This window comes from Podarcis melisellensis (genome assembly GCF_964234715.1).
Source record: "Podarcis melisellensis genome assembly, chromosome: 8".
NCBI classification, from domain to species: Eukaryota; Metazoa; Chordata; class Lepidosauria; order Squamata; family Lacertidae; genus Podarcis; species Podarcis melisellensis.
The window spans coordinates 62,908,748-62,935,092 of NC_138540.1; the positions used below are offsets into that span (position 1 = coordinate 62,908,748).

General features: G+C 46.1%; 1 long non-coding RNA gene across 1 annotated transcript; it reads right to left on the bottom strand.

Moving 5' to 3' along the window:
* Positions 1-11,340: 11,340 nt before the first annotated feature.
* Positions 11,341-26,075, bottom strand: LOC309375667. The gene is made up of 3 exons (XR_014170988.1): positions 25,860-26,075; positions 14,141-15,599; positions 11,341-12,932 (listed from the first exon to the last, which is right to left on the bottom strand). It is a non-coding gene; the product is annotated as an uncharacterized lncRNA (long non-coding RNA).
* Positions 26,076-26,345: the final 270 nt, after the last annotated feature.

Below are 26,345 nucleotides of genomic sequence, written 5' to 3' on the forward strand. Positions count from 1 at the left end.
GTTCCTGCTATGTTTGTGGAAGGGTTCATATGATCCCAGAGGCAGAGGCAGTAGAGTGGGCTAGCATCTCAGGAATGCAGCCAACAACATCTCATAAAAATAATCTCGCTGGGAAAAACCCACAGCCCTCTTATCTGACAACAAAGAGTCAGGCACCTTTGGAAACCGCCAAAGCAGGGTACAGAAGGTTGTCCCCAGCACCTGATACTCAGGAATAGACCTCTTTTGTCCATGGAGGTCCTGCTTAGCTGCCACGATGAAAAGCCTCTGAGAGATCTGCCTTCTGCAGATTTGTCTAAACCCAAACCAGCTTCCATTCTGGATTCTCTGGGACTTCGGAGTAATAAGTTTATATGAGACCCTATCTGCCTGCAGACTGTCTCTCCATAGTGGTGCATGCTCTGGTTATCTCCCGCTTGGACTACTGCAATGCGCTCTACGTGGGGCTACCTTTGAAGGTGACCCGGAAACTACAACTCATCCAGAATGCGGCAGCTAGACTGGTGACTGGGAGCGGCCGCCGAGACCATATAACACCGGTCTTGAAAGACCTACATTGGCTCCCAGTACGTTTCCGAGCACAATTCAAAGTGTTGGTGCTGACCTTTAAAGCCCTAAACGGCCTCGGTCCAGTATATCTGAAGGAGCGTCTCCTCCCCCATTGTTCTGCCCGGACACTGAGGTCCAGGTCCGAGGGCCTTCTGGCAGTTCCCTCACTGCGAGAGGCCAAGTTATAGGGAACCAGGCAGAGGGCCTTCTCGGTAGTAGCACCCGCCCTGTGGAACGCCCTCCCATCAGATGTCAAAGCAATAAACAACTATCTGAAGACAGCCCTGTTCAGGGAAGTTTTTAATATGTGACATTTTAGTGTATTTTTCATCTTTGTTGGAAGCCGCCCAGAGTGGCTGGGGAAACCCAGCCAGATGGGCGGGGTACAAATTATTATTATTATTATTATTATTATTAATAATAATAATAATAATAATATATTTCTACCTAGCAGTGCTGCGTGCGCCAGAAGCAGTTTAGTCATGCCGGCCACATAACCCAGAAAGCTGTCTGCAGACAAATGCCAGCTCCTTCGGCCTGAAGGTAGACGTGAGCGCCGCACTCCATAGTCAAATTCGACTGGACTTAACTTAACCGTCCAGGGGTCCTTTACCTTAAATAGGCAGTCTGGATCCCAACCCTCCAAAATCACAACGTGAAAAGTGACAAACTCTCAGCTCAAACCCCTGTGATGCTGGCAAGAGCACCTTCTCTGCAGGGAAGTGGGAAGATGAGGGCAGCTTTTTGGAGCCGCTGCAAAGCTAGACTCCAGAGCTCCTTTGTGTTTGCTAGGTTTGGACAAACCTAACCGGCACTTTCCGAAACAATATGCAAACCAAAACACATCCACCCTTTGAAATTAACACTTCCTTGAATTTTCCAGTGCAGTTCTCCAGCGAAGCAACGTGTCATAAAATGCATGTACTAGAGGGAAGTGTGTACAGTGGTACCTCTGGTTAAGAACTTAATTCGTTCTGGAGGTCTGTTCTTAACCTGAAACTGTTCTTAACCTGAAGCACCACTTTAGCTAATGGCGCCTCCTGCTGCCGCTGCACCACCACTGGACAATTTCTGTTCTCATCCTGAAGCAAAGTTCTTAACCCGAGGCAATATTTCTGGGTTAGCGGAGTCTGTAACCTGAAGCGTATGTAATCTGAAGTGTATGTAACCCGAGGTACCACTGTATTAAAATTCATGCAAAAGTGCAAATAGCATACATATGGGGGAATTGTTTTGCAAAACTGTGTATAAAAGGCAAAACTGCAAATGAAAAGAGAAAATTGCACTCATCCACATGCTTGAGATCAGCCATGATGTGCTAGCTCTTTTTCTGGTACATGGGACAGCAATACAAGCATCCCTCTCCACCACTTCTGCATCCTACCACTTCATGTGGCTGTGTGTAGATCAGGCCTGTCTCTCAGCCTCACCTACCTCACAGGGTTGTTGTGATGATAAAAATGGATGCCCCAAGAAGCTCAAGAGGGAGGTACTAATGTGAAGACCATCTCCTCTTGTTTGCATGCAGCATTTGGCAAATAGAGAGGCATACTGCCTTTGACCAGGAGGTTTTTTAAAGCCAAGTTTGCCGATGGATGTTGGTAGAACATCCCACGGAGGTTGGTCCCTTTGGGTGGATGGGACACTGTCTCACCACCCTAGTCTACCCTAAGCCAGCCTCCACTTGCCTGCCTTCTTACAAGCAGTCCAGAGGGTGGCCTTGGCTGCCAGCTTCCTCCCCCTCTTTAATCTCGGTGTTGCCCTTGTAGAACTCAGCTCTGCCTGTCACTGGCTCTGGCTCCCCCTGCTGTTGGTCTCCCCACCTTACGCCCTACCAGTCCCAACACAAACCAGCCACCACTCTATTTGCTGGGCTGGAGTAAGACATTTTGGTGCCTGAAGTTGCATCCAGACTGTGTCAGTATTTTGCAGGAGGGATTCAGTTCTGATTCCTGGAGATGTAGCTTCATGCAATTAAAAGTGGATGAAAGCACTCTGGTGCAACAAATCCACTTAAAAATAAACAGCAGGCCTTTCGTGGTCAGGAAAGTCACGGGGAAGTGCATTTTTAAAAGTGTGGGATAGATGATTGATTAACAGGAAGATGTATAAATGGCGCAGAAGCAAATCAGGATGAAATCAGGATAAATGCTTGTGGTTGTACAACTTCACAAGCAAATAAGAATGAATGGGCTCCTTTAGTAGGTGGGATGTGTTAGGCCACCTTTTAGGTGTGTGGGTGTGCATGTGGGTGTGTGTAGGTTTAATTTTGTATTGGTTTTATTTATTTATTTTGTATTATATTGTGAGTCACTCTGAGCTTACATTTTGTTTTTTGTTTTTTTAATAAATATTTATTCAAGATTTTCTTAATACAATAAAGAAAAAAACAAACAAAATAACATATACTTTAACAATAATCATACTTTCTTCACTTCTTTGGACTTCCTCACATCTCTCGTTCCTGCGTTCCAAATTTTCAAACTTTACCCAGCAATTTATCACCTTATTTCAATTCTTATCTTATAATTTTCCATTATTGTATCCCTAATTTTGGGTAATTTAACCCAAACCTTAAAAACTTAATTTTAACATAATATTTATCCAAAATTTATCTTTTCTCATATTTACATTTATCTTCATCTTCCTTTTAACTAGCTTGTTGGTGCCCTATTGTTAATAATCTTACATCTCTCTTAACATTCATACAATTTACAATATTTTTGTAAATAGTCCTTAAATTTCTTACAGTCCTCCTCCACAGCCTCTTCTCCCTGGTCTCGGCATTTTGCTTTTTAAAATAATAATGATAAAGACAAACACCGTGAACTCTCTGCATAACCTTTGTGTGAGCAAATCAGGATAAATGCTCAACAAACAGGTCATCTGGAGGCAAAATACATGATGGGGCCCCTACATTCCACACACAGAAACCAACCGGATTGGCCCTCTAGCACTGGCAACAGCACAGCATCTTCCACAGCACCTGAGAACCATAGGCTAGCTTAGGGGGCCAGGCTTGCATTGTCCTCCCACAGCTTGCCACAACTTTCTACCTCCATAGCGGTGGATGCTTAAGGCAGCTGCCTCACCTTGCCCAATGAAAGGGCTGGCCAAGCCCATAAGTTTCTCTGGCCTCCACTAACAGGTTTTTCTTATTTTTCAGGGATCTTGCTGGGTTCCTCTGCGAGGCACAAGACAGGAGATGAAGCTGCCTGCTCCCTCTTTCGCTCCCTCCTGAGCCTACATACTTCTTCATATGCCCATATGGAGTCGGCTGGCATTATGGAATGTTAAGAAGTATGTATCATTGGGATGGGATCCCTGCCTGGAATGACCTCTCCTCATCGGCTCTCGGCCTGCAATTTTCAGGAGCAGCAAACAACTCTGAATACGCCACACAGAGCAGCTGCTAGAGAAAGGAAAGGAGTGAGTGCTTGCCTGTATGCTTTTGTGCCCCTGGCGCTGGTAAAAAGGAACCAGATCGACTGGCAAATGGATTTGGTCCCCTTCAACCAGCTGTAGTGGTGCATGCAACCTCTGGAACGCCTGTCTGGTTTAACCGTGACCCTAAGAACATACCTTTGTATGCCACCTTCCCATGAAGGGCAGAAAAATGGCAGAGTTTGGGCTGCAGAATCAAAGTTTCCATTATGTTCTCTCTCTCTCTCCCTCTCTCCCTTCACTCCTTTAATTTCCAGCAACGTGTTGTAAAGATAGCTTGGAAATAGTTTGGCAATATTTGCTGAAATCTCAAAAGCCAGGAAACAGTTGTGGAAGGCGTTCAGATATTTACCGTATTTTTTGCTCTAGAAGACACACTTTTTTCCTCCTAAAAAGTAAGGGGAAATGTGTGTGCGTCTTATGGAGTGAATGCAGGCTGCGCAGGTATCCCAGAAGCCAGAACAGCAAGAGGGATTGCTGCGCAGCACTCCCTCTCGCTGTTCTAGTTTCTGGCTTAGCCACGCGAAGCTTCTTTAGGGCCCAGGGAGCCTTCATCCCATTGCCCTGAAGAGGCTTCGCACGGCTAAACCAGAACAGCAAGAGGGATCGCTGCACAGCGTCCCTCTTGCTGTTCTGGCTTCTGGGATTCAGAATATTTTTTTCCTTGTTTTCCTCCTCCAAACACTAGGTGCGTCTTATGGTCTGGTGCGTCTTATAGGGCGAAAAATACGGTATGTGTATTTAAAGAATTTTTATCCACAAAATGAGTCAAGTAAATTAATGAATCCCAAGTATCAATACAAACAAGATGGTTCTTTCCCATAGACTGAAGGGCTGTCCACACTTCTGCGTCCCCTGTGCCTAGAAAGCACAGGTCTGAGCAGTTTTGCTTTTGTCCTCCTCCTTTCCCTTGGAAACCTGTTCTTTAGTGCTTAATTTGATACAAACATCAGTCTGGAGAAAACCCAACTGAGGTTTGCACCAATACAGAAGGTTATGCCGAGAGAAAGTGATGGGATAAGTGGAAGTGTGGATTGTTGGGGATAAGCAGTGTCCAGTGCACAGCGGAATGATGAGAAGTATGTGCCAACATACTCTATACTACTTTATTTACAGTTCAAAGCTGGTATGTTACAGAAAAACATTTTCCCTCTGCCGGAGCAGAGAAAGCGTCATCTCTCCTCTAAAGCACGGAGAGAATCACAAACTGAAACTGCAAAGAGCAGTGAAAAACAGGAAACCAGTGTACGTCACATCCAGTCTGCTTTCCCGTGAGAAAACCCAACAGTACATCCTGTGGAATGTAAACATTGTCTTGTGACAAGCCCTTCGCTGCACAGAGAAGAAAGCAGAAACCAACATCCTCCCCCTTTCTGTGAACATCTCTGGGCAGCGTGTTCGTACAATATCAGTACAAACCCAACTTCTGCACATAGGTACAGTGTTGATCCCTTGATACAATCTTGGACAATACATCAGCAGGAATTTCATTACCTGGCATATAGGACACCGTTACGAGTCCCTTCTGAATACGTTCCCTAGCATGTTGCAACTTCAATTGCAAGTGCTTCGTGCTTTGCTTACAACCTTCAGAATTCAGCAAAGCCAAACATGCTTTGTTGTCCTGGTAAACCTGGATTGGACATTTGACAGGAATTTTCATGTCTTTGCACAATTGTAACAACCATTCACAATCCTTAAGTGAATAAGACAGTGCATTCAGTTCAGCTTCACAAGTACTTAAGCTAACTGTTGTTTGCTTCTTGCATGACCAATCAAATAGACCCTGATTGTACATATAGCAAACTCCAGACGTACTTTTCCTGTCTGTAGTGTCACTTCCAAAACTTGCATCTGCAAATATCTCAAGACCACCAGACTTCTGATTGTTAAATCTCAGTCTGTAATGCATAGTGCCTTTCAAATACCGCGCTATGCGTTTCAGAGCTTTCCAATCCTTAACAGTAGGATTGTTGACTTGTCTGCTTAGCAAATTACAGCTAACAGCAATGTCTGGTCTTGAACATCTGGCAATGAAGTTTAGCTTGCCTAGCACACTTCTGTACAGTGTAGTGTCAGAAAATGCTTCTTCACTGTCATCTACCTGATAACCTGTTATCATCGGTGTGTCTACAGGGTTAGCATCCATCAGGTTTAGTTTGCTTAACACATCAGCAATTTTCCGTGACTGGTGTACTAGAATGTTACCATCTTGATCTCTTTCTATTTCCAGAGATAGGTAGTTGTTTACCTCACCAAGATCTTTCATGTCAAAGTGCTCTTTCAGTTGAGCTAGGGCGTTATTGTACATTGTGACATCTTTCCAAAAGAATAAAAGATCATCAACATAAAACAAACAATACAGTTTCTTTTGCCCCTCCTCTTTGACAAATACACATGGATCAGCTTTCCCTTGCTTAAAACCTAGAGAAAACAATACTTCAGTGAGTTTTGTGTGCCAACACCGTGCACTTAGTTTGAGACCATAAAGGGACTTTTTCAGAGCACAAACAAATCCCTGTTTTATCTGTACGCCATCAGGTGGAAGCATATAAAGTGATTCATTTAGAGATCCGTACAGAAAAGCTGTATTTACATCATGGTGACTAATGTGTAGATTTTCTTCTGCAGCTAGCTTGAGCATAAGCCTAATGCTCTCATACCTCACAGTAGGTGAGTAGGTCTCATGATAGTCTTCACCTGTTACCTGTGCAAAACCTCTGGCTACCAATCTGGCTTTGTGTCTGACTATCTTGCCATTTTGATCAGTCTTCGCTTTGAAGACCCATTTGCTTCCAAGCAACTTCATTCCTGGAACTACTGGAACAAGTTCCCATGTTTTGTTCCTTTCCAAGGAATCAAGCTCAGCCTTCATGGCATTTAACCATGGCTCAGCTTCCTTTGAATCCAAATCCTGGATTTCTTGGAAACTTGAAGGTTCAAAAACCTTCTTGGAGCTTTTAACAGCTGTCACTGCTATCTTAGCAAATTCATCAGCAAATCTCTTTGGAGGTCTGCCTTTTGTGGCTCTCTGTGATCTGCGAATTAGCCTCAAGTCTTCAACACTCTCCTCTTCCTTCTTAGGAGAAAAGTGACCTATTGTGAACAACGGTTCCTCCAATTCTTGATCAGAGCTTTCAGAGGGTCGCATAGAGGCTTTCGCACTCTTGAAATCCTCTGAATCACCCGATTCAGTTTCAGACTCAGAATCAGAACCTTCATCAGTGGGTGTGGGTTGTTGCGGTTGCTTTTGACTATCCTCAGTCTCATCACTGTCATCAGGATAACATTGGAAAATTCCCACATTCTCCCCCCACTTGGCATTGTACTCAACACTTCTTGTGAGCTTAATTTCCTTAGAGTCAGTCATCATTATTCTGTAAGACCCTTTCTGATAACCTAGAAAGATACCATGCAAACCACGCTTGTCTAACTTGGAGTTTTGTGGTGAGTGAACCCACATGTCCGAACCAAAAATTTTCATGTGTTTGATGTATGGCTTCTTGCCAAACATCTTCTCATAGGGGGTACAACCAATCGCTGAAGATAACCTGCGATTATAACTGTAAGTGAAACATGAGAGAGCTTCGGCCCAATAACTCTCTGGAAGATTTGCATCATGCAGCAAGGTTTTTAACCCTTGAAGCAATGTTTGATTTGCTCGTTCCGCAAGTCCATTCTGCCATGGCGAGCGAGGACTAGACAAATCGTGTTGAATTCCTTTCTCAGCCAGAAAAGCTTCAAACTGCTGAGAAGTGAATTCTCCCCCCCGGTCAGTGAAAAGAATCTTTATCTTCTTACCATGCACATTTCCCAACCAAGCACAGAATTCCTTGAACCTAGGAAAAGCCTCTGATTTCTGCTTGAGATTGTACACAAAAATATACCTGAAAATGCATCAAGGAGAACCATGAAGTACCTATTTCCACCCAAAGAGGGCGCTAGTGGTCCAACCAAATCAGCATGAAAAATTTGGTATGGTTCTGTAGCTTGCCTACTAGACACCTTACCTTTCGCAGCCATTTTCACCTTGTTTGCTGCGCATGCCTTGCACTTCATGTGGTACCTGCAGGGTTTAATAGTCATACCTTCAACCAAGGCAGGCATTTTAGATACTGCCGCAAAATGCAAATGACCAAATTTCCTGTGAAAATCGTGAATACATTCTGCATGCAAACTTTTGTTAGAACCTGCAATGCAACAAGTGTCATCCTGCACAACATCATCATAATACAAAACAAACAAACGACCAACAAATTCAGCATATAATTGATAATCATTTTTCTTGGTGATGATGCATCTATTGTTTTTAAAGGAAACGTCAATCTTCTTCTCAATCAGCTGTCCAACGCTGAGCAAATTATGTTTCGCATCCGGCACACAAAGAACATCCTGTATCGATAAGTCCAAACTGTGAAGAACAACAGTTCCGTAGCCTTTACTGGGGATAGTGTGGCCATCCGCCTGGTGAATCGCACCTTCCTGCGGTGTAAAAGACACGAACAGTCGCTTATCGTTGCACATGTGGTGCGTCGCCGCTGAATCAACAACGAAGAAAGATCTAGACGTCTTCTGGACCTCTGCAACCTCTGCAACCTTTGTAACCTTTGGAGCGTAGCGTGAGACCATTGCCTTGTGCTGCGTTGTCCTGGACACCGGACCTTTGCCTTTGCTCTGGCCTTTTCCACGCGATGAGCTTTCGCTGCGCTGCTCTGTCTTGGCCCTGGGATTTTTGCATTCCCTCTTCATATGGCCTAGACGTCCACACGAGTAGCATTTCACTGCCTTCAAAGCTTTGGCGCCATCTGGTGGTTCCACTGCACTATGGGATGACGACTGTGAAGTCTCCCCCTTGTTGATGCAGCTAGCACCCCGCCGATCTGCTTCATTCTGAATCATGGCAGTATCACAAGCTACTGTGAGTTGAGCATTTGGCTGACCAGTGGTATCAAATTCCCCACTTGCTTCATCCAGCCTTCTGCAGCTAGCCATCATGACTCTGGCATTTGCCTCCTGCATCATCTCTGCTGCTTTAAATCAGACTGCTTTATACATGCTGTGTTTGTGTACAGCTGCTTCAATCCAAAAGCAAAATCAAAACAGCCTCTGCTTGTGAGCCTGAGCCTCTTTGCTTATCTGCAGCTGCTTCAAACTGCATTCCAAAAGCAAGTTCATAAGCGAAAGTCCCCAAGTGCTTTCTCTATGTTGCCCTTTAATTCTTGCTGCGTCACATCTGCAGCTGCTTTGAAACTGCAGCATTTGTAAAAGTTACTTTCGATTTCCCCCAGCATAGGAAATTGTTCCCTTTTAGCCTTTTGCCTGTGCCATGGCAAAAACTGGCTATTAAAAGTTCAAAGTCCAGCCATAAAGCCATTAATTAGAAGCTGGCAGGCTGCCCGGAGCAGTAGCACATACCTTCATCAATCATTTTGACGCGCAGAGCAGATACCGTGCGATCCGTGCCTCTGCCGCTGTTCCGATCCTTTGCCGGCTCTCCGTTTCTTGCTCCTTTGTTCCTTTGCCAGGAGCCCGACTTCTGAAGTCCATCCTCAAAACACTGCGTTTTTCTGGGCCCATAACCAAATGTTGGGGATAAGCAGTGTCCAGTGCACAGCGGAATGATGAGAAGTATGTGCCAACATACTCTATACTACTTTATTTACAGTTCAAAGCTGGTATGTTACAGAAAAACATTTTCCCTCTGCCGGAGCAGAGAAAGCGTCATCTCTCCTCTAAAGCACGGAGAGAATCACAAACTGAAACTGCAAAGAGCAGTGAAAAACAGGAAACCAGTGTACGTCATATCCAGTCTCCCGTTCCCGTGGGAAAACCTCCAACAGTACAGACTCTGTGGAATGTAAACCCCTGTCTCGTGACAAGCACTTCGCTGCACAGAGAAGAAAGCAGAAACCAACATGGATGAGCCCTGACAGTGTAAAAGATATGGCAAAAAAGGAAAAGAAATGGGGAGGGAGGAAATCTAGTCAAGAGGCAGGGGTTTCAGTAACCTGTAGAACTCTTTGCCCCTCCTGGGAGTGGCAGAAGCAGAACGAATTGTGAAAAACAGTAAAAATTCTAAATAAATGGTTCAACACGAGTCCTGCTGGACAAGGCCAAAGGTCCATCTAGTTCAGCATTTCCAGTGGTGGCCAATAGAGCACAGAAACAGCAAACACACACACACACACACACAAAAAACACACACAACAACAACCCATCCCTGGCCACGATTTCCATTTCAGCAGCATACCGTATTTTTCTCTCCATAGGGCGCACCGGACCATAGGGCGCACCCAGTTTTTAGGGGGGGGGGGATCAAGAAAAAAATCTTATTTCCCCCCAGCCCCAAAGAGCAGCGTACAGAATGCTCGCAACCTCTCCCTGCCGGAGGGGTTGTGTGTGGCTATGGCACACGCCAAGGCAGCCAGCAGGATGGATCCCGCTCACTGTTTTGGCTTCCTCTTTAGCCCCACGCAACCTCTCCCTGCCGAAGGGGCTGCACACGGCTATCCCTGAAGCCTAGAGAGCGAGAGGGGTCGGTGCACACCGACGCCTCTCACTCTCCAGGCTTCAGCGAAAGCAATGCGAAGCCTTTGGAGCATGGAGGGAGTGCTCCCTCTGCGTTTCGGAGGCTTAGCGTTGCTATCGCTGAAGCCAAGGAGCCTGCATTCGCTCCATAGGACGCACACACATTTCCCCTCAATTTTTGGAGGGGAAAAAGTGCGTCCTATAGAGCAAAAAATACAGTAATTAACTTGTGGAATTTACTAACACATGATATGAAGTGTCCAGTGGCAATAGGGAGTGGGGATTCCTGTACTATTCACATTTGTACTGTATAGAAGAGGGAATGTTGAAGGGGTATCTTTTCTCACCCTGCAGGAATGACAAATAGCACTTGCCAAAATCTTTTTTATATAAGACAATCACTGTATAGCTCTACCCTACATGGTTGGTCTCTAGAAGGCCCCACGTCAGTCCCAAGATATAAAGGGATGTTGGGCAGCAGAGCTTGGAAAGATCTTCCTTGTGGGCCTTGGGGAGCTGTTGCTCACCAGAAGTTGAGAGTGCTGCCCTGAATGAGCCAGCAGTGTGACTCAGAATAAGGCACACAGATGTTCGCAGGTGTCTTCTGCTTCTGGCAACCTGGGGGAATCAAGGTCTTAATTGCCCCTGAGCCTGGGTACCTCAGGCTCCCCACTGTCGCATTCTGCATTTAGGGAGATAACACCGAATTCAACCAGGGCTTGCTGGTCACATGCTGACTTTAGCATTATGGTCTGAGGAGCTGCAGGGTTCACATTGTGGACTCAGGTGCCAAAGGATCAAGCGGAAGGTCTACCAAAAGCGCACACACCCATACTTAGTTGTGAACCACAGATCACTCAGTATATATGTGGTTCCCCATCTCTGCTCCTTCACACCCTGTTTCTGTGAGTTGATGGCAGTTGGATTTTTAATTTGTTTTTTAATTAATAGATCATAGTTAACCTGAGCTGGCCATTTCAACCCTTCAGAAATTTAATCCTCAAAGATGTGATGAGCTTCTTAGTGGACATTAAATCATATCTTCTGGCTATGCAAAGCATCCCTTGTGTGAACATTAAATAACGTGATGGATTTTGGCCCCAGCCCACCAGCCCACCAGCCCACCAGCCCATTGCTTTTGCTAAGCATGCAAAGAGGCAAAGAACGCTGCAAGAGGACATGGAAGCCCTGCCTGCTAGATCAGGAGGCAAGTGAAACAACATCCATGAAAATCCTTAGAAACAAATGGGGGGGGGGGTTTTCACTAAGAGAGAAGTTTAGTTTTTACAAGCTTTATTGCTTAAAGGGTTTACATGGGTGCCATAGAGCAATCCATTGCTGTAGGGAAGGCAAACAATCCACATTGCTTAAGCCAAGTGCGAACATGGTAAGATTCCTTTCCAGCCCCATCAACCAGCAATCTAGACAGTGGCGCCATGTTTGGGGGCACCCACAATTTTTTTGTTGTGGGTACACAAGCCTCCACATCCCACCCACACTGTGTGCCACTGCCACTCCCCTGCCACGTGCCACGCACCCCCCACCTGTGCATCCCTGGGGGTAGGGCTTCCATCGTGGGGCCTCTGAGGTCCCTTGGCAGATGCAGTTTCATGGTAAGGCAGTGGGGCCCCTAGGGAAAAGGTGCCATGAAAGAAACTAGGCCTGTGCAGGCCCAATTTCCTTTATGGCACACACGCGCCACAACAAAATGGCGTCTCAGCATGATGTTGCGGCAAGCGTGCTCGGCACCCACAGTTGGGGAGCCAAGTTGGCACCCCTGCATCTATATAGTCCTTGGGCCAGACCAGAAATCTGCATTGTGTAAGGTGACAAAACTTCATTGTTTTCTAAAGGTGTTTCTGGATTGCATTCTCAGATGACAACCCATTCAGACTGTTTTTTTAAAGCTTTTTATGTCACCAAGACTGCTAAAGCTTTTTTTTTAAACCTAAATTAAGCTACAATGTGCGAACAAATTGTCCAATTTTAAATTTTAAAACTGTGTTGGAAAGCTGATGGATTTCTTAGAAATAACTACAGTGGTACCTCGGGTTACATACGCTTCAGGTTACAGACTCCGCTAACCCAGAAATAGTACCTTGGGTTAAGAACTTTGCTTCAGGATGAGAACAGAAATTGTGCTCTGGAGGCGCGGCAGCAGCAGGAGACCCCATTAGCTAAAGTGGTGCTTCAGGTTAAGAACAGTTTCAGGTTAAGAACAGACCTCTGGAATGAATTAAGTACTTAACCCGAGGTACCACTGTAATTGTAATAATGTCATTTTGTGGTACAAAGCATATACCAAGAAAAGGGGACATGGGTGTGATTCTCGTGACAAGCTGTTCTTCCTCTTCTTTTTCTTTAAACATTCCGTCTCCATTACTCCAGTGTCAGCTAGGATCCCAGTGCACCTAAATGAATCAGTGAACAGTTTCCGTGTAGTCGCTGTTGCTCCCACTTTCCACCGCAGTTCCAAACTTCACTCCCAGCTGAGTTCACTGCAGGGTCCAGATGCCTGCCAGATTTCAAAAGCCACCTGCAAGTGGTCTGTTTGGTCTAACGGCAAGAGTGATATTTCCCTCCCATTTACGGGATCCCTAAGGAATTTTACTTTAGCCCTCTCCAGGTGAAACCATTTCCCTATCTCCCCATCCCTTGCGCCCTTGCCAAAGAGATGTCCTGGTGCCCCCACCCCAATCTCCAGGAAAAAACCACCATGATGTAATTCAGCAATTACAAATGACACTTAAACTGAGTGTTTAACAGCATAATCTTATGTCTACTGAAAAGTAAATCCCACTGAGTCCAATGGGGCTTGCTCCCAGGAAAGTGGGTACACAGGACTGCAGCCTAAATCTGCCACACCAGAGGCAGGAACCTCTGACAATACCTCATTTGCCTTTTCATTACTTCCAACAAGGTGCTGGCAGAAAAGTTGTGCTTTACTTGGAAAAGTAAGCCTTGCTTAAGTCAATGGCCTTTGCCCACTGGGGTAAATATGGAGTAAACCTCTGGGGTAAATATGCAGCAGCATGTGCTGGAAATTGGTCAAGGTGGGAAAGAAACCAAGGAAAAGTGACTCGGCTGTGGTAAATTAAGAGCATTGCCTGCAGGAGGGCAAGGAGAAGTGGCCATGCTAGGAGGACACAGGGCCAAGCAGCAGCGTCTGGGAAGGGAGCTTCGCAGGGCTGCTGTGATGGCCAGCACCAGTGCCTGGATTCCTCTAGTGTGGCACTGAGAGGTGCGATTTTTGCTCCGCCCGCCTGCACCCTGGGCAGGGGACAACCTGATCAACCCATAGGTACGCCTCTGCCTGCAATTATACATCTTCAGGACAAACCATGAAACTATGGAGGGAGATCTTGCCTGTTGGCTATCCACTGTTTCAATTAGCGATGAGCATGGCAGTAGCGCTCCTCACTGAAGCCTGCCTGCTGTGGAAGTGGGAAAGGACGTCATAAGCAAAGGCGTCCAACCCCCTCACTGAGCTGTGGTGCCTAATCAAAGATAACAAAGTCAAATGCCATGTACCGGTAGTCTGCTCTTGGTGTGCCAACTGTGCTCCACCTTTTTGTCTCTCTGTTGGAGAAGGAATGCCCAGAGGAGAAAGGGTTCTTACCAGGCGCTTGGCAAACTTGTGGCACAGCTCCTGCAGCTTGCAAGGGTCCCCCGACAGGAGAGTGCCTCCAGGATGCCATTAGAGGGCCTCTGTGAGATGCTGCAAGCTGTTCTTGGCTGCCTTCAAAAGAGGAGCTCAAATACATTGAATGCCCTTGGCAGAAAAAGGACTTCCCAGCACATCCCTGCAGAAGGAGGGCCACTTGTGCCACTCACTCTAGCAGCATCTGGATGATTGCAGCTGTTTCCCTGCAGAAGAGTCAAAGCCAGTATCTTCCAGACCAGAGAGTCTCACATAAGTGTCCCATGAGCTCATGACCTTTCCCTCCTACACCATCAGTTGTTGATGTTGCCATCGGTCCAACCAAAAGGCTACAGCATGGCCAGAGGTTGCGGCAGGCAATGAGGAGGCTTTGGCACTAAAGGGCACCTGAAAGTGTTCTAAGACACAGGTTGTTATTTTTTTTTACTAATGCTACTCTAGTTTTTCACTCTTGTACTCTTCCATTCAATCCTGTTAAATATTTATATCAAAGTTCTCACCCTTTGAATCAAATAATGGAAGTGTTTGTTTGGTGTAGCCTCCTCCTCACCCCCACCCTTCAGCCACCACTATCCTGCACTCTTCAAGGTCACGTTTTAGTCCTATTTCAAAGCAGCAAAATGAAAAGGGCACCAAAATCAACCACTGCCTCTCTACCAAGGGACAATGCCATGCCCAAAATGCATCACAGGGGGTTGCACTAGATGACCCTCGGAGTCCCTTCCAAATCTACAATTCTGTAAGGCTCATGGGTAGCCAGCGAAGCATTTAGGCATGCCTAATCTTCCTGCCACACGTGGAGCCTGAGCATATCTGTGAAGCTCAGGTGCTCCCACATGATATTCCAAAGTTGAGCTGAACGATGCAATAGATTAAATCCTGGCCCTCATCATCCTTTCGTTTGCTCTTGAAATTATTACAACTTTTTCTACATCACGTCCCTTGTTGTTACCCTTCCTGGGTCCTGTGCTGCTCTATTAACGTCTTCCTGTGGCTCCAGGGCAATGAGATGAAAATTAATGCATGCAACTGACTGCTACACAGTATGGGATGACCAGCAGCAACAGAGGAAGCTAGACTCAAACAGTAGCATTCTCTAAACTGCCAGAAAATTGAGCGCAGTGGTCTACCCCAGTGGCAGCTGGTGCCCAGTAGATCTAGTGTGTCTGCCAGGAAGTCTCAGTGGGGTGGTGGTCATGTTGTTCTAGTTTTCTCCCCATCCTCCTCCCTACAGTGGACACTGGAGCATCACAGTTTTACTTAAGTAAACTGAAAAGCATCTTACTTTGATTCAGAAAGGATGCCTGTTGTTGCAGTTGCTTCTCTGCTGGGAGAAAATTTGTGTAGATCCCACCAGTTCTGGTTTTCTTCCTGTCCTCTTCCTTGGTGGTGGGGGGAGGGAGTTGGGCCTTAAACACTGTGGTTTTATTAAAATTTAGCACTTAAATATCTTCTTAACATGTTTCAGAAGGGGGCCCTACTGTCACAATTTCTAGTGTGAGTTCATGCCAAATAAACTATAAGTAATCTCCACTCAATCCCATGGGGATTGCTCCTTGATAAGTAGGTACAGGATTGCAACCTGAATGGATAATTCTTAAAGGTGCTACACAGGACTGTTAACATAGGACAACAGAAGTTACCAGACCTGTAGGAGATGGTTCTCCTCTCTCATCTTATTCATTTCTACATCTTTTTACCCAGATTGTGGAATAAGGTAGAGGAATATTAAACAGACTAGGACCTGGGAGACCTGGGTTAAAATCAGCCAGGAAGCTCACTGTGTGACCTTGGGCCACTCACGCAGCCTAACCTACCTCAAAGTTGAGGATAGCATGGGGAAAAGGAGACCAATGAGTGCCACCTTCAGAGCCTTGAAGGTTGGATATAAACTTAATACTGATAAATAAGGAATAAACAAAATAAACATCTCTCTCTAGCCTGCTTGCTCGCAGTTTTGAATTGGGGGAGGGGAGACAAGTTTGGAGTCATGAAAAAAGGCTTACCTAAAAAAAGGGGAGGATAAGAATCTTCATCCCAATTTCTCTCATACCAAGGATTCAGGTAGACAGTCCAGGTGACTTACACAGAACACTGCAGAGACAGCTTGCAGAGGGAGTCACCAGCCTGGCATTCCTTGTGTCACAGCACCACCCTTATAATGGCCAGGGAATGTACTGCAGTTTATAAAGATAGCTGGGCCAGATTTGAGAGACTGATGGGAATTGGTTGACTCTGTTTTAACTATTGCATCAGGCTTAGCTGCCGAAGGCCCAATTACACACAATGCATATTTACCGGGTGCCAAAGAGGTCAAAGGAAGCAGGAGTGACTAGGCAAGGACTCTAGGAAACACAAAGGTTCCCCACCTGTGTTTTAGAGGCCCAGGGGCAAACCTATACAGGGTAAGGAAGGGGATGGGCTGAGCAACAGCAAGTAGGGTTGCTATCCTATTTCTAGCCCTGCCCCTATGCCTTTGACGCCAGCACTTTAATGCATTAAGAGAGCCATGGAGAATATGCAAGATGCAGTATTTCTCATAATACTGCTGAATAACTCTAGTCAGCCCTTGCATAATTATTTTTAAGAATTATATTTATATTCTTCCAGGAAGAGGCAGACAAGGAGGAAAGCAAGGGAGGAGAGGAAGGGATGAAATAATTTTAGTCTAAAACATGGGTTCCCACTCTTTAAAATCCAGTCCTGATTCCCACCCAGCAGCTATTCATCATTAAGCCTACAATCCTAGCCTCGCTTTCCTGGGACTAAGTAAGCCCCACTGAACTCAATAGGACTTAGGTACTTCTGAATGGACATTGGTTAGACTTTCACTGTAAAGCACCGTCACCCTTTGTTTACCACAACTAGGAATGGCACCCTTGTCCCCCCCACCCTAGATTCTTTCTCCCTTTCAGTAACAGCAGGCCAGATCACCTCCATGAGGAAGAGGCCAGGGGACGTGCCATCCATCTCTCCATTCCCACGACCTAAAAATGGGGGCAGGGATTTAACACTAAAATAAAATTTCAGGGCCCCGACCGGGGCAGGAGCAGCTGAACAAAGAAGGGAAAGCCAGACACGTGTGCCAGACACATTTCCCCACCTCCCCCTTCTCCAAGGGGGGAAAAATTATGCTTAAAATCCAAGGGATTGCTTTAAAGTCACCCTGTCAACTGGGGCTCACCCACAGTCCACACATTCCCTATGATGATGGGCAACTATTTTCAGAAACAAGCCAGGGTGATGCTACTGGCAGCCCTGCAGGCTCCTCTGAGGGCAGCAGGAAGGCTGCCTGCCTCCTCCTGAGAACTTGCTGCTCAGGTAAGAAGCGGCACTGCACATGCTCACAGCCTGCGTTGTGATTGGCTATAGGCGACCATAGTCCCGGCCCCACATTCTTCGTTCCTCTCACATGCTAGGTAAATTCTCCTGCTCGACTGACAGGAATGGAGGTGCTGGGAGGGGGGCAGGGGAGGCAAAAGGGGCACCTCAGAGGGACGAGCTGCCCCAGCCAAAGGCTCAATGGCCCTGCCTGCCTGTGTCTCGTTTCTGCCCTGGAGACTCTGGGCTGGGAGTTCCAAAGGGCAGATTGGCTGGTTTCAGATGGTGAAGAGAAACAGATCTGGGCAGAGTGCAATTTCCAGTCCCTGGAAATGGAAATGGGAAGGCGGAATGAAGGAGAGCGGACACAGAAAACCTTCTATGGCAGGGTCCTGGGCACCCCTGATGGACCAGCCTCCTCTGGAAGATAACACCAATAAAAGTGTTACATTTGAGGAGATTGTTTTGCAGAAATGTGTGCATCAGGCAAAATTGCAAACAAAAATGTGCTATTGAAACAACTTTGCACTCGAGTGCTGGTGAATTTTCATCAGGACTTTTATGATTGCACAATGGTGCGGATATGTGAAGAACTGAAGTTAAGGCTGGAAAAAATGAGAAACCGAAGTTGACATACTTGCTCATCCCTAGGTGGAGCCAGAGCCAAAGGCAGGCAGAGTAGGCTGAGTCTCGTTTTTTTGTCCCTGTCCTCCTCGCTGCTGAGTTTTACAAAGGGGGCACTGAGGCTGAGGCGGAGCAGGAAGCTGACAGGCAGGGCCACCCCCTGGATAGGATGGAAGTCGGAAGGCAGATAGGTTGCGGTTGGCTGACTGAGGGCAGACTGAGCTTGGTGGGGCAGAGTTGCCTGTGGTGGTGCCCATGTCACTGCTGTTGCTGCTTCCCTTGCCAACCTTACAAAGTACTGTACAGCCTCCCACTCCCTTAAAAATTTGCTGGTCAGCTGAGGCTGAACAGGCCTTTTCAAGCATTAAAAGGCTGCTTATGTCAAGTGACTGTGGTTCAGGCCAAGGGCTTTGCTTGTTTGTTCTTCATACAACCTGAGCAAGAGGAAGCCTTTGTTTCAGCCATTAAATGGGCCATCCTTTCTTTTAAAAAGCTGTTCCGAGTTTACTCAAGGGATTGCATTACTCCGTATGTGCCAATTCAATCACTTCAATCTGTGGAGTTTGAACTTTGACAAGTGCCACGCCATGTCTATTCCACATCTGTAAGGAATCATTTCTTTATATAAATATAAATAATTTTTTATTTATACCCCACCCTTCCCGGTTCAGAAAACCGGGCTCAGGGTGGCTAACAACAAATTTAAAACACTTAATTGATGCAACAAAAAACAGCAGTGTGGCAGCACCTGTGCTTAGAAACTCCTTGCCTATTGACATTAGCCAGGCACCATCACTGTATTCTTCTAGATACCAGCTGTAAACCTTTCTGTTTCAGTTGGCCTATCCAGACACATGAGATTGTTACATCTGTTCTTAAACTTATTTTAGATGTTTTGCTGTGTTTTATTGTTTTTAAATAAAGTTAAATGTTTAAACTTTATCTTAAACTGTATTTTTTAAAATAAATAAATAAAGCTTTCTGCTCTGGGATCCCCTTGGGGGAAAAAGGGGAGGATATAAATTTAATAAATTAATTAATAAGTAAATAATAAGGCAAAGATGGGAAACCTGTGTCCCTTGAGACATTGCTAGCCAGCATGGCCAAAGATCATTTAGAACCCAAAGGGTGCTTTGCATGTGCTCAAAAGTGGAATAGAATAAATAAAAGTATATTTTTCCTTATTACACATTCCAGGGCTGAGCCTTGACAATGAAAAGATGTTTCACATTCAAACTTAGCCTCACATCTTGGCCTTAAAGAGCTGATGTTCACCCAAGCAATGCAGCTGCCGCAACCTCAAACAGACATGTCCAAATATAGAAGAGCTGCGGCTTCTAGCTTCCTTCCTCAGCGCTATTGAACTGGCATTGTTGTGACATCTTTTTCTTTTCTTTTTTGGTGGGAGGGATGACTCCAAAAGTAGAGTCTCATCTGACACCCAAGAAATGGGAATACTGAAGCAGAGGAAGTCACCACATTTTAAAGGATACTGTTATGGGTTTGCAGGGGGCAAAGATCACCTAAAAATCCTGGATCCCAGATTCCCACCCACCCAATAATTTCTAAAGTTAGTAAATGTAGGAGATCACTGAATGCTTGAAGTCTTCACCCAGTTGCAAGACAGTTTAGCAGAGTGTAAATGCAGGCTGAATCTGTTTCAGTTTCTTGGTCATAGCCACTTTATATTTATATATGCCTTTCCCTACAAACACATTGTGTGCAAAGTGGCTCGCCGAAAACTGACAACGACAGATAGCAAATCATATAATTGTAGAGTTGGAATGCACCCCAGGGATCATCTAGTCCAACCCCCTGCAATGCAGGAATCACAGACAAATATTCCTTGACATATGGCTATCCAACCTCTTTTTAGAAACCTCCAGTGAAGGAATTCCTGGCCAGGAACCACCTGGGGAGAAGAACCATCATGCAGTAAGAGAGAAATCAACAGGCCACTGACACAAACAGTGTACCTTGTGCCAGCAGAGAAGTGTGAGCCCCTCCCATGCGGGGATGGTAAGCAGAGACAAAGGCCAGGTTTAGGATTTCAGTGCTGGATTATGTAAAATGGGAGTGGGAATGTTGCCAGGACAACAGGGAGCATGATGTCACCACAGGAAAAGTGCCCTTTTAGACTGAGGATTTTTTCCCCCTACCAGTGCTGCTGGGAAGAAGGAGGAGGAAATGAGCAGAACTCCATGTGGGGGACTGAAGGGTAGCAGCCCAGCTGGCTGATTTGGATGACATGCTAAGCTAGTTCATGCCCTAGCGTGAATGTGTGGCTGAATGTGCAGCCCCTACGTTTCTGTTGCGCAGCACTGATCTTAATCTACGGGGTGTGGTTTAGCTCTCTCAGATAAACCCTGAGCTATAAAAAGAGATGAGGATTTAAATTCAGTTCCTGTTTATTAAATTTGCACTTTTTGAAACAATACAAGCACCAAAACACAGCCATCTTGCAAAATTTGCACTTGTCCAAATTTTGCAAGGAAGCTCTCCAAGCAAGCTATATTTACAAGAATGCATATTATCATCATTCTTATTCATACACCACTTTTAAATATACAGTTCTTTTCAAGCTCATATTGAGTGAAATCAATATGATTAAATGCAATACCTCTTGATACCTGTTTGTTCAATCAGATTTCCACCCCGCTTTCTTCACCAGGCACTCAAGGTGGCTAACACCAGGACATCTCAATACAATAGAAGACAACTGTCAGAAGCCAGTGAAAGCACAATTCAAACATCAACTCAAATATAGCAGTAAATAAAAAGGTAAAGGGACCCCTGACCATTAGGTCCAGTCGTGACCAACTCTGGGGTTGCGGCGCTCATCTCGCTTTATTGGCCGAGGGAGCCGGCGTACAGCTTCCGGGTCATGTGGCCAGCATGACTAAGCTGCTTCTGGTGAACCAGAGCAGCTCACGGAAACGCCATTTACCTTCCCACCGGAGTGGTACATATTTATCTACTTGCACTGGCATGCTTTTGAGCTGCTAGGTTGGCAGGAGCAAGAACCAAGCAACGGAAGCTCACCCCGTCGCGGGGATTCGAACTGCCCACCTTCCGATCGGCAAGTCCTAGGCTCTGTGGTTTAATCCACAGCGCCACCCACGTCCCTTTAGAGCAGTAAATACACCTCCGTAAAAAGACAACAGCGGTCAACCTAGCAGGTAGGCCTGTTTAAACAAAGTCTTCACTTCCCAGGGTGTGCCTCTGCAGGGAGGGAGTAAAAAACTTGGGCACAGTCATGGAAAAAGCCCACTGGCCCATTGCTGCCAAGTGCAGGACGCAGAGAATCATGGATTTTTGGCTTTTAGAGCAGTCAGGACTACTTTAAGAAATGGACCAGGTGTGCTATGTGGGAATTCTTGCTGGACTCCAACTCCCACCATCCCTGCCCTCTGGCCCTGCAGGCAGAGGTTGATGGGAGTTGGAGTCCAATGCCATCTGAGTGGCCAAAGGTTCCCCATCCCTGTGTGAAAGGGACAACAAGCCCTATCTGTCTTTGCATCTGATCACCTGCTGAGTTGCAACCTATTTATTGAACGCTCATCCTGATATGTTGGCACAGAGTTTGTAGAGAGGTTAGGCGGTGTCTGCTGCTTATTCAGCATTCATTCTGATTCACCTGCAGGGAAACGTCTTGCCAAGGAATTGTCACCCCACACTTTCCAGTGCATTTCTTCATCACTTTCCTTATCACATCTGGAAGCACTCATAGGATGGGGTTCAGGATGCAGAGCTTCATTATGGCCAGCAGAGGGCACATCAGACTATGTGTTGCCTAACAAGGACCTTTTCAACAGTGAGAGAGAGAGAGAGAGAGAGATATGAACAGGCTGGGTGAAGACTTTGGAGAAAGAAGCAGATTCTTTAACAGGCAGGGGCGGAGGAAGGCATCAAGACACCCGGGGTGGGTGTCACGACATAGGGTACATGTGCGGCGTCGCTATGTACAACACATGCACCGTGCAAAGTGACGCCACACATGTGCTGTATAGTGGTTTGCCACCAGCGCCACTCCAGCGCTGTATGGACGGTGTTGGGATCCTTCCATCACCGCTGCAGCCACGAGCACAGCTGTAGCGCCGACGGAGGGATCCCGGTACTGTCCATATGATGCTGGAGCAGCACCGGCGGCAAATTGCTATACAGCACATGTGTAGCATCTCTACGTATAGCGCATGCATGCGACACCGCACATGCGCTGTACTTAGCGGTTTGCAGCCGCAAACGGAGGATCCTTCAAAGGCAGTGGCTTGCACCGCCGCAAGCGGCTTGTCTCCCCCGCAGGCAGGGAACCCGGGGCGTAACGCCCCCACCCACCCATTGCGATGCCACTGTTAACAGGGAGTATTAGATAGGGGTGGGGGAGAAATTCAGTTAAGTTTGCATTTTAAGCCAAATTCATCAAATTCACACTTTCTGAAACACTAGTGTTTATAATCGTAAATGCATATAGTAGGGGGAAATGTGCCTTAAAATAATTGCCACACACAGGAAGAACAAGGATATAGTTTGAGTTCCTCACCTGTAGTTTTAGAAAACATTTCATGTGTCAACACGAGTAGAAGTTATTAATATTGCAGTTGTTGTAGAAGGAATTATTACGATGATCGGAATGTAATCGAAATCAGTAAGTTTTGGAACGCAGAAATAAAGAAAATAATCAAATCATCAGATCTAGCACATGGGGGAGACTTTATCTAAATTATATAACTTGGTAGTTGGACAATTGGTATTAATATTTGTATTATAAATTGATGTTGTTATAATGAGGCTGTTACTGGCCTGCAATTGAAAACTAATAAAATTATTTATATATATAAAAAAGATGATCAGGATGAATGATCAACAAACTTGTTTTCTGGAAGTGCCCCAAATACCTGCTTGCTTACTTCCTTATGATTCTGCCCCAAGAGTCGGTTGTTACAGTGTGCATTGAAATATATGGGCACTAGCCCAGAGCTTTGTTCAGGCTTTGCCTCTAGACTGTTAAGACAGGAATTGCTTACAGAGAATGTATTTGTTGAGCATTCATGGGAACAATGGAAGCTGCCTTAGACCTGCATATCTATCTCTGTATTATCTACACCAGAGGCAGTGAACCTCGGGTCCGGAGGTCAAACTTGCCTCTTTCAGGCATCCCTTTTTGGCTCCCAGGACTCTTTGCCAGCCTAGTGCACTCCTGATGTTGTGGACTACAATTCCCATCAGTCCCAGCCAGCAAAAAGTAAGTGGGGAGAGTGGACCTGTGGAGCGTGCCTCAAACAGCAGCTCCCTTTCAAAATTCCCCATGGTCCAACCAGTTGGTTGCGAAGGAGGACTGAGGTGTGCACGTGTGAGAGAAAGAGAAGGAGGTTTAACCTGCTTGTTTGTTCTCTCTAACCATATGTGCCTGCAGAGCCACAGATGTGGTATGGGAAAAGCATGCATGCAGTGCCCTATCTTGCGCAGGTGTGGGAAAATCTGCTGCCATGTTCATCGCACACGTGGCTGGATTCTACTGGCAAGAGTCTACTAAGCTGTCCTTTTAGACTGCCTTGTGGTGATACCTATAATTATGATCTTTGTGAAGCTACTTAGTGGAAAGTGATCCAACACGGGTAATCTGTTTTCATCCTGGCAGTGCACTCTGTCCTGGGCAGCCTTATTGCCTGATGGGTATTTACAATCCTCTTATGCCTGAGAGTCATTGTAGCAGCTGGGAAAGGGCCCTTGAGAAGCCATTCGTGGCAAAGGACCTCCTAAGCGCCACCAGTTGCCCAAGTGTCCTCAGCAAGTGAGTGTTCCCAAACAATCTTGATGAAAGGGCCGTAGCTTTGCATGCAGGAGGTTCCAGAATCGACCCCTGGTGTATCCAGGTACGGCTGAGAAAAGACTCTTGCCTGAAACCCTGGCGAGCTGCTGCCAGCCAGTGTAGACAATACTCAGTGTAAGGCATCTTGCCAAAAAAGTATTAAGAGATTGTAGAATTGTAGAGTTGGAAGGGACCACAAGCATCATCTAGTCCAAATCCCTGCAATGCACGAATCTCAACACGTGGTCCCCCATCCAGTTTGAAACTTCCTGTTCTCTTGATAAGAGACACTGTGTTTGTGGTCACCCCAATTTTGCCGCTGACCCTTCCACATGGCATTTGGGAATGGGGAAGGAGCGGTGCCACCTGGGCAGGGCTTTGGGGCAAACGTCCAGGACCTCTCTGAGCAGAATGAGCAAGGATCTCCACACCCACCAAACCAAGGCAGCAGGCCTGGCTTGCTCCATGGTGAAGTAAAGCACGTGACAACTGGATGCGGTGGCAGAAAAAGAGGGGAGGATAGGATACGGGGTCCATAATGTTTGAATATGTTGCTAACTTGTATACAGTATATAGATATGGATGCAAGGCTGGAAAACATCAAGGTTGTTTAAATCAAAATGCAGCACATCACACCATAGTGGGGAAGACTGTGGCCTACAGGTGAACTGTGTGTGTGCATCTTCTCCTTCTGCTGCCCAGGTGCCAACAAGTTATGGATGTCATCTTCAAGGGCCCTCCTGCTCTCCCTTCTTAGACTCTTCGTCTTTGAACCAAACTTGGACCAGGAAGGCTTTCAAGTAGTGTACTCCTTCAAATTGAGGGCTGTCCTCTGTAATGCAGAACACAGGGTCACCCTGTACTGCTATCTAAACAGCAACCACCTCCAAACACCACTGCAGGGGTTGAGCATGTGTAAAATTGCCACCCCACAATCCCAGAAGCTGTATTTTTTGGGTCAGGCTGTGTGGCATGTGCTTCTCTCCCTCTGGCTCTGAACAGGGTTCAGAGAGCAAACAAATGTTCACAGGTTGTCCAAGGAGCCCCGTTCCCTTGGCTGACGGGAAGCAGGGTTAAGCACTGACAGGAGCAACTGAACAAGCCGGAGCATAACCTTTGGAATGCCAGGTTCTGACGCGTCTCAGAGATAAGGGATGGCAACACAACAAAAGATCATGTGACTGGAGAGAGAGAAAGAGGGGTTGTGTCACATCTGTGCCATGCATTTAAAGGGAATTTAAAGCACATACCTTCCCCCAAAGAATCCTGGGAACTGTAGTTCCCCCTACCAAGCTACAATTCCCGGCATCCTTAACAAATTAGTTTCCTGAATTCTTTGGTCATGTGCTTCAATGTACACTGATTGTGCTTTAAATGCATGGTGTGGCAAAGGGAACAAGAGGGAAAAGCAGAGGGAGAATGAGCAAATGAGAGAGAGAAAATGAGAAGGGGAAGAAAAGAGGGGGAACAAGAGAACAAGAGAGTGATTGAGAGACAGAACAAGGAGAATGAGAGAAAGGGAGAGAGAAGATTGTACCCAGGTTCAAGTATATTCTATTTTGAGGCTCTGCCCATAAAGTATCTTAGACCTGCACAGTTCCAGCTAAGTTGGATATGACTATGGTATTCTTGTTCCCTTTATTTCTGGATACATAGAGTTCTGAAACCTTCCACAGCACATTCTGCTGAGTGACACCACTAGGAGCCAAAATGACAGCGCAGATGGTGAAATCAGATGGTGTGATATAACCCTTGCTTCTGAACACAGAGCTCAGTTTGAATACCCCAAGTAAAAAACAAAACAAAAAACCTCACTGCAGGTAGAAAACTAGCACAAGAGGAAGTGGGCTGGGCTAGAAGATTGTCTTCCTTGATGTTCTAGCTTTCTACTTGCCTTGTTGTTTTAATGTGGGGGAATAATACCTTTGTTCCATGCTCCCTCGTCTTCAGTCAAATGTGGAAGCTGAGCTGTTTTGACGCTGTGCTGCATTATGCAATCATTCAGGTGGGGAGGTTCTGTGCTTCAACCTCTGAATGGACTCTGATGAGGATGCAAAGCCTGATCTATATGTGCCACTTTCTCAATATCACAACAAAGTGTTGGCAAGAGAATAATCCAGGCCTCCTCCTAGCAGATAAGCCGATACTGTATGTCATCCCATTCTTCCCCAGCCATTACAGTGGGCGCCCGGGTTGCGAATGTGATCTGTGCGTGATGTTCGCAACCCGCAGCATTCACAACCCACGTCTGCACATCTGCGCGCACACGGGTTGCGATTCGACACTTCTGCGCATGCACAAAGAGTGATTTAGCGCTTCTGCGCATGCGCGACTGCCAAAACCTGGAAGTAACCTGTTCCGGTACTTACGGGTTTCGGCGGTCCGCAACCCAAAAAAACGCAACCTGAA